Below are 8,585 nucleotides of genomic sequence, written 5' to 3'. Positions count from 1 at the left end.
TCAATATATGCATTTTTTCTGGCACTGTCCAAATTCCAGATCTTTGCATTATCAAAAATTTTATCATACATCTCAAGTTTGACTCCAAATATAAGGCTCATTCAAGGCTGGATCTCAAATTAGGGGTAAACCTAATTGGACCAAAACCTAAAAATGTCTGTATGGAACCTGGACAAGGAAGACAATTTGACAAACTATATTTAGAGCAATCCCGTGGCATAAAGTCTCCCCTATTGCCTGATGCTGACGTTCAGAGAAGAACAAAAATGTCCTGGGGAATGGGTGGTCCCCATGATCACTTTGGGATGGCGTTCAGCATTTCTGCATGCAGAAGAAGGCTACGCTCCCCAGCTTCAGACACTTGCATGCTTGTTCCCCAGAGCACTAATGGGCAGAAGAGACACCTGTCCCATCAAGAACTGGCACCTCCAACCTCACTGGGAGCACCTCCCATGTGAAAATAATTTCAACAGCCCAAGACTGCAACTGCCCTGAACACCCCCTGGAAGAAGTCCTCCTGCCTGACATCAAGAACTGCAAGAAAAAGGCTGAGAACTGCAAGGTTGACAAATAATTCTTTGAAGATCTTTAGGCTCTTGGAGCACTGGCATGACTTTGCAAAGCTTGCAAAAAGCAGCTATTTATAAGAAGCCCAAACGTATTGTCCACTTTAAACATTAATGACATTAACAACTCTTCACTGTCCCACAGATGAGTGTTCTCCGCCTCTCATCTTCACATAAGTAAGGAACGTTTCTTAATAACTCCAGTGAAAATTAAATCCTGCCTTCCTCTGAAAGTCAATGAGTTTTGCTCTGAGTCATGATTTATTGTGTACTTATGTTTTTCCTTCCTAGCACTGTTCATTTTTTTTTTTTAAAGTTCTCTTGAAAGACACTAGCATATATCCTACTGCAATAAATATGTTTTTCATTTTAGAACCTCTCTTTCCATACATCTCCATCCACTGCAAAATTCATTTGGTGCCACTAATACAACACAGATCCTGTATTAATCCAAGCAGGATACTTCTGCCACCATTAGGTTTTGTAACACTGATGGCTGCCTGGCAATCATCCTCTCACCTGGTGACAGCTCCTGCACTGGGACACCCTTCTGGGCACAGCACCCTTCAGGGTCTTCCCAAAAGCATGGACACAGATTTACAGGTGTCTCTGAGAAGGGTTGCGGTGTTCCTTTTTCTTCTCAGGCATCACTTTGATGCCTGAAAAACATCCATTTCCCTAGGAAGGGGCACCTGAATCAGCTTCCAGATGCCTTGGTAAAAGGAAAAGCAATTGGTCATTTTAAATGCAATGAATAACAGATATTAAGTCAAGACTGCATCACAACACCGACATCTCCACCTAATCACACATGCTACCGGTGATAAAAAAGGCAGAAACATGAACTGATTTTGTGTTTGCAGTGTATCTGTGGGGGTTTATTCTGTGCACAGATTGTGCAACCAACCTCTAAGGAAATACCTACATAAACATCCAGCCTGTGACTTCATTAAGCTGCTCCCTGACTCCATGGGAAGTCCGGAATAATCTCTATAGAAAGAACACGATCAATATGTTATCGAGAAGATAAGTCAGTGTCAACGCTAATGTTTAAATATTCATCTACTTGTACCAACATCTTGTCTGTTACTGAAACAACAGGAATATTCAAAGATTAACTCTACATAAAAGACTCGGTAATTTTTTTCTCCAATTCCTTGTTTTTCTCTCGTCAGTTCTACGAACAGTTGTTAAGTAGAACAGGTTGGCATTTTTTCATCAAAACGTTACTTATTTGAAAAATGGGTCTTGGAACAAACCAAGACTTTTGCAGGAAATTTTCATTTGGGGAAATTTTTCAGCTTGTTGTCAAGAAAAGTGAAAACTGAAAAGAATTCCTTTTCCAGGATACACAATAGTTCTGAATATATAATCAAAAGAGCTAAAAGAACCAGACGGTATTTGTTTTAATCCAAAGAATTTGAAGGGAGAGAATATAAAAGGACTCATATTAACTGCAAGCACATTTATGAGGAGCTTCGGAAGAGAGAAGATTTACTTCTTCATTCAGGACTACTTAGACTAACTCCAGAAAGTACCAGAGGAGAGAAGGAGGGAGGATGGTTCCCGAGCATCTGCGACCCACTCAAGCCATTTCCAGCACTGAAAAGAGACATTCCAACATTTCTGCAGTGAAAGATCTATTTAAAATTAGATTTTTTTTTTTTTATTTTTTTTTTTTTAATCTATGTAGACGATTCAGGAGCATGTGAAATGCTTGGACAGAAAGATGCTGAAGTTCATTGAAGCTTGTGTTCCGTGTGGTGATGCTTGGAGGATCTAAATATAACCAGCGTTTCTGCCGCCAGAGGCAACAGTCCCCTGCAAAGGAGGAGAAAATGTGGTCTCCCAGATGATCATCACACTGCCCTGAGAATTCTGCTGAAAGGCATTGACGTAGTTTCATGCAAGATGCTGAGTACATCTACCTGGGGTCTGGAAAATGTAACATAGAGTGGTGAACCAAGCCCCACATCTAATTCCTGTTACAGCATAGGCAGCATGTCAGAAGTAAACCAACACTTCCAACACCTTATTCACAGGTAAGCATTAAAGTAGAGCCTCTTAGCATTTCTTAGGTGGGATTTGAACATCAGAATTGGATGAGTGAAATTACAATAAGAGGAGTAACAGAGACAAACCACACTGCCATCAAGAGAAGCTTGTAATGGAACAGTGTAGTCTTTCCATTCTGCTATTTACCAAAAGCCTTGTTTCAATCAGAGCTGTAATTAAAGCCCTTAATCATTCTGAACAGTTTTAAGTGAATGGCTTCTCTCATGCATTAACATATCATTTATGCAGCAACTGTACATGTAAGGTAGTGTCAGAAGTCTCTCTGGACATAGGAAGTAGCCTTTGGAAACATAAATCTATTTCTCAGTATTCCAATACAAATCTGAAAAAGCCAGTTTACACGTTTAAGAAGCTGTTACAAAGGCTGAGAAAAAATAATATGTATCTTGTGAACTAATGAGGCTTCCTAAAGACACAAAGTGTGTCTGTACACAGCCTGCTACCCTGGAGAGAGGGGAGCACACAGAGCATGGCAGAGAGCACTTGCAGCTGCAGTGGAGTTGTGTCTCAAAGGACATCTCCCAGGGGAAGGAATGTTGTCCCCACACCCAGCAAATATTCAAGAACACCTTTGTGTTTTCAAATAGGAAGGAACTGAGGTGGGAGTTACTTGTACTCACCCACCGACGAGAGCCTTCCTGCTTTTGCTACCACTGAAGTAGTCCTGGTGCCAGAAGCGACATGGATTATGATGAAGTGGTTTGGGGAGCCAGTAAATGAAGGCTAAGCCCAGGTCTTGGCATTGAGAGGTTTTCTGGGCAACCTGCACTCTGCTTGGTCCCTCTCCAGAGGGAACTCTCCAGAGTTCTTTTGCCTGGTGGGGCGGCAGCAGCAGCACTGACAGCAGAGCAGGGGAAAGAGGTCAGGTAGGACAAGTGGGGAAAGGAGAGCTCTAGAGAGCAAGGAAAGAGTTGTGAGTGAAGAAAAGACACCAGGCAGGTGAGAATCTAGCAGCAAACACTTGCTGTTATTCAGGGATTCTGAAGAATTCAATCTATTGTGGTGAGAAGGCTTATGTTGTAAGACTGCATCAATGTTCTCCAAGGAAGAGCGTGTACTTTCCTTCCCTGCTTCAAAGAATTGAAACAGTGTCAAAATTAATATATAATCAGATTTATAATTACAGTGTAAAACACTTATGATATTAGGCAAGGCTGGGAAAGTTATCTGGTTTTCAGTCCTCAGCTCCTTGTGTTTCTCCTTCCAACAACTGTTTAACTCCCTTGAAGTTCATAACTTTCTTGTAACTGGGTGCTACTGCTCCATCTTGATCCTCTGAAAAGTTTCTGGAAAGACAGCAAGAGCCTCCTAGATCTTCCTGCTCCCTAAAGCAGTGGGAAGGGCAATCCCTTTCTAACTTGCTAGTCAAAGGTGTGGGAATTTGCCAAAAACCCTTTGTCCAAATAAGTGCACTGCTGATTTCTTTAAGAAAGTGTTCCAAAATAGGTTTTGCTGGACTTCCAGTAAAACACTGATGTGTTTTTGAGGAAGAACCAGTAGACTCAAAGAGGACTTGACAGGGAAGTGCTGGCAGTGGCATGGACTCCGCTAGGTGGGCATATCAGAGCCTGGTCCTCCCAAAAGCAGCAAACTGTGAGGGTTTGTGCCCTCACAGCACCTGGTAGGTCCAGTCTCCTTCACACACAGCAGCGAGCCCTGAGAGCCACACCTCACAGTGCAGTGTCTCCTCTCCTGCTTCACACTGGAAATTTGAATGGTTCGCACCACGTGTGCTTCCAGCACCTGCTGGAGCAGAAGTTTGAAATGCACCTGGATGGAGCACTTTACTGACCTGCTGCCCTTGGCCTTCCACACCCACATCCTCGAGACATCCGTCTCCCAGATGTCATCCATAAACTTTGTGTTGCACTCCAGGGCTGCAGCGGGCGGTACGATCAGCAGGTACTGCAGGTCACTGTCCTTGGGTCACCAGATGTCACTCACAGCACCTCTGCCTTCGGAGGTACAACCTTAAAACATTTCTTTTAGGGTGAGCAATGATGGACGGATGAGCTAAAGGTATAAAATCCCCCCTTTTTCTCTCAGAGACCACAGTAACATTTGGCCCCACTTCCACATCAAGCTCAGGTTTGCATTTCAATGTATACATGGAGGAGACTGTGTTAAAAAAAAAAAAAAAAAAAAAAAAAAAAATCTAATATTATGCTTTTGAATAGAGAATTTACCTAAGTAAATAATTATTTTTAAACCCAAGATTTAAGCAGCTTTAGTATTCCACATTATGCTAATGTTTGACAATTACTAAGTGTGGGTATCAGCCAGCATTTTTTTTTTTTTTTTTAAGTTTAATTTAAAGCAATTTGACATGGAAAGGTTATTACTTTAGTTGCCAATAAAAGCTGTACTTTTAACATAAGTGTACACCAAGCCCTAGGGTATGTGACTATTATCTTTTCTGCAATTATGTGGTGTTCTACATAAATGTTTAAAAAAAAAAAAAAAACTTAGAAATATCAAAAGTACTAACTTAGCTGCGATATAAAAGTTGAATAGCAGAGCCGGGAAGCCCGGCTCCCGCAGACACAACACAGGTTGAGGTTTCCTCCTAGAGGTACCGCCGGGAACGGCGCCTCCGCCTGCGCAGCATCGCATCCCCCGCACCGCATCCCCCCTGCGCCACATCCCCCGGACCGCTTCCCCCTGCTCTGCATCCCGCACACCGCATCCCCTGCACCGCAGGTCTTCCCCTGCTAGGAGGGGGAAAGGCTTTTTTCACGTCCTTCACAGAGTCACAGAATGGCTCTGGCTGGAAGGGACCGAAGTGTGTCTCCTGGTCACCTCTGTGCTCAGGGAGGGTTATCCTAGGATTTATAACAGCTAGGTAGTTCTGGAATAACCCCAGTGAGGAAGACTCCACACCCTCTCAGGGCAATCTGTTCCCGTGGTCCGCCACTGCACAACAATGTTCTTCCTCATGTTCAGGTGGAACTTCCTGGGAATCATTTTGTGCTCTTGCCTCCTGTCCTCTGACTTGGCATCACCACCATCCTCTTGACACCTTCCTTCTGGATACTTCTAGACGCTGATATAAACCTCTTGAACTTTGTTTTTCCCTCTAAAGTGGAAATTGGTGCTTCCACTTGGCTTTAGGGCTGACTCTCCAGAAGAGACCCCGTGGCTGTAGCTAAGAGCCTCCCCCCTACAGCACAAGGCAGAGTGTGGGGAGCCCCATGCCCAAGGGGCAGCCACCTCACAGCTCCCAACCCAAATGCCAGGTTTGGTGCTGCCAGACAGAAGCAGCTCTGCATGGTCACAGCCCTGCCTTTGAGTGGAAATCAGCCATTTCCCTCAGGAACCACAGTGACACTGCCAGGGCTCCCAAATGAATGAAGCCCTGGGTTCAAGGCCAGGTTGGATCGGGTTTTGAGCAACCTGGTCTAGGGCAAGGTGTCCCTGTCCATAGCAGAAGGGTTGGAACTAGAAGATCTTTAAGGTCTCTTCCAACCCAAACCATTTGATGACTCAACAGGCCTGTGGAGGAGAGAGATGAAATTGTTCTATTAGGAAGAGACAGGCCAGCTCATACATACAGGCAGAAAGAGACTTCCTTTCTGACACATGATCTCCTCCAGGATGTTTCTTTGGCCAAAATGAGGAAGCCATGAAAACAGAAGTGCTGTGAGGGTATTTGCCAATTAGCTTGGGGACTTGGCACCAAGTGCTCTGCTTCCTTGGGCTGCTTAGTCCTGAGCCTCTCCTGTGTCATGGAGTGAGAGACAGCCCCTTCCACCAGCCTCTCTGGGCCAACACTGGGCTGGGCCAGGACCCACGTGGGCACACAGAGATGTCCCCAGACAGGAGCCAAGTCCCACATCATAAGCTCATTCCTCTGCTCTGCCCACTCAGCCCTTCAAAGGCAAAGCCTGGGGGCAAACAGAGCCAGCGAGACAAACTCTAGTCCAAACCCTGGAGGCTGCTTAGTTAAAAGATCTTTTTGATTTTTTTTTTTTTTAATCTCTACCTGATATTTTTTTATGTCTGGGTTTTGTTTTTGACTTGAAACCAGTGAAAATCACAGCATGACCTTTGCTGGCTGAAAGTCTTCCCGAAACCAGCCAGCACCAGGGCAGTGAAGTTCAGCTACCTGCAGTGCCCTGCCAGTGCCTTTTGGTGCTGAACTGCAACCATTTCCAGACAAGGAATGGGAGTTCAACCTCAACAGTCCATTCAGTCGTCTGTCTTTGTGCTGAGAAAGTGAAAACACTGCTCATAGCTCCAAGGCCAACTGCAGCTCATATTTCAAATTAACTAAAGTTCATTATTTTACGCTTTAGGTAGAAGCTACAACAAACTGTTCACCAACAGTCCAAGCAATAGTATACAAGCCCCTCTAGGATCCCTTGGAAGGGCTCCTGATGAGTTCACCAATGTTTGCACATAAACCTCTGGGTGAAAAGCCAGCCAGAGGGATGTGAGAACTCTGCCGAGCCCTCCAGAGCATGACACAAAATGATGCAAGTGTGGGAGCTGGGAGAGAAAAGGTTTTGTGAGCCCAGAAAAATAATAAAACATTTAAATACTTAATTGTTTTTCTTGAAGATTTATCCAAAATCAAGCTCTACTTAAGCCTGTGAGTTTGCAGAGCATTGTCAGTAAATTAGATCATGCACACAAGGCAAGGATTTCAAGCCAAAAATCTCCAGCCCTGCATCGCTTAACAGCAACACTCCCCAGAAAAACGGCTCAAGATGAAACATGAGATATGTATTAATTATCAATGGTCTAATAGAAAATTTAATGAAGACAAGTATCTTCTTGCACTTTATCCACGATAACGATGATAGTACGTCAGCGTGGCGCATACCTTACAACGTAGCAGTGAATGTCAAGTCTGAAGCCATTACAGCAATTCCCCACAATAATGGCCAGCCAATGCATGGGCTTGTAGCACTTAATCAAAGTAATGACATCCATCCACAATTATTTATGTTATGGTAACAAAGAGCTGCCAAATGCAAAACAAATGACATGAGGATTTGCGAGTGAATTTCTTCCCGTAAATTCTCCTCAGGTTATGCTTAAGGGCCCTCAGGATGGAAGTCTGTCTTTATCCAGAGGGATATCAGAACTGTGGGGTTATTGTGCCACGTTTTATTGCCTATAAGCAATGAACCCAATGCTATCACCAAAACGAGCTCTTCAGCCAACAGAACTGTATCGATATCACTTGAGCTGACCTTGGTGTACACCCAGGAGTTGTCTTCAGAATTTTACATGAGGAAAAAAAAAATATCTAGAAGACGACCTTTGCTTACTTCTGTCTGTCATGGAAAACAAAGACCCAGTTGTAGCAACACTTAAACACGTGTTTAACTTAAAGTATATGAGCAGTCCCTACTTACCTCAATGGGTTTGGATTAGGGCCATTATAATTACCAACCATGAATCTCTATTAAGTGCAGCACTGTTCTTTCAGGGGCATTTATGTGGGTGTTTGTATAAAAACACTGTCAAAAACTAAAGAACACCAGTAAATATAAAATGGCAACATTTAGGTTCAAGTGTAATGAACTAATTTATTTTTTTAACACTACATCCAACTGTTTTTCACCACTCACAGATGTCACTGGAACAACTTGAATACAAAAAAAAATTGCCTACGAACAATAAACTACACAGACCAGCTAATATTGATTGCTTTAAAAATGCCCCCTGTTAAATAATAGCCAAATCTCACTGCAGTAAATGTACTTTTATATCATTAAATACTAATTTAACAGAAAAATGAATGAGCAGTGAAAAACACAAAAATGCTGGAAAACTGAAAGATTGCCCCCCCTTTTTTTTTTTTGCCTTATTTTTCCTGTGCATTATACCAGCCTCCAAATTAACACCTGAAAGAAGAAAACAATAATTTCATATAAGCTGGCCACGTAGCCGCACAGGCCAAAGCTGGGGCTAAGCTGAACTCTAATACGCACT

Source organism: Hirundo rustica, chromosome 12, assembly GCF_015227805.2.
Source record: "Hirundo rustica isolate bHirRus1 chromosome 12, bHirRus1.pri.v3, whole genome shotgun sequence".
NCBI classification, from domain to species: domain Eukaryota; kingdom Metazoa; phylum Chordata; class Aves; order Passeriformes; family Hirundinidae; genus Hirundo; species Hirundo rustica.
The sequence above is the reverse complement of the archived record's forward strand: the minus strand, read 5'-3'. Positions refer to the sequence as shown.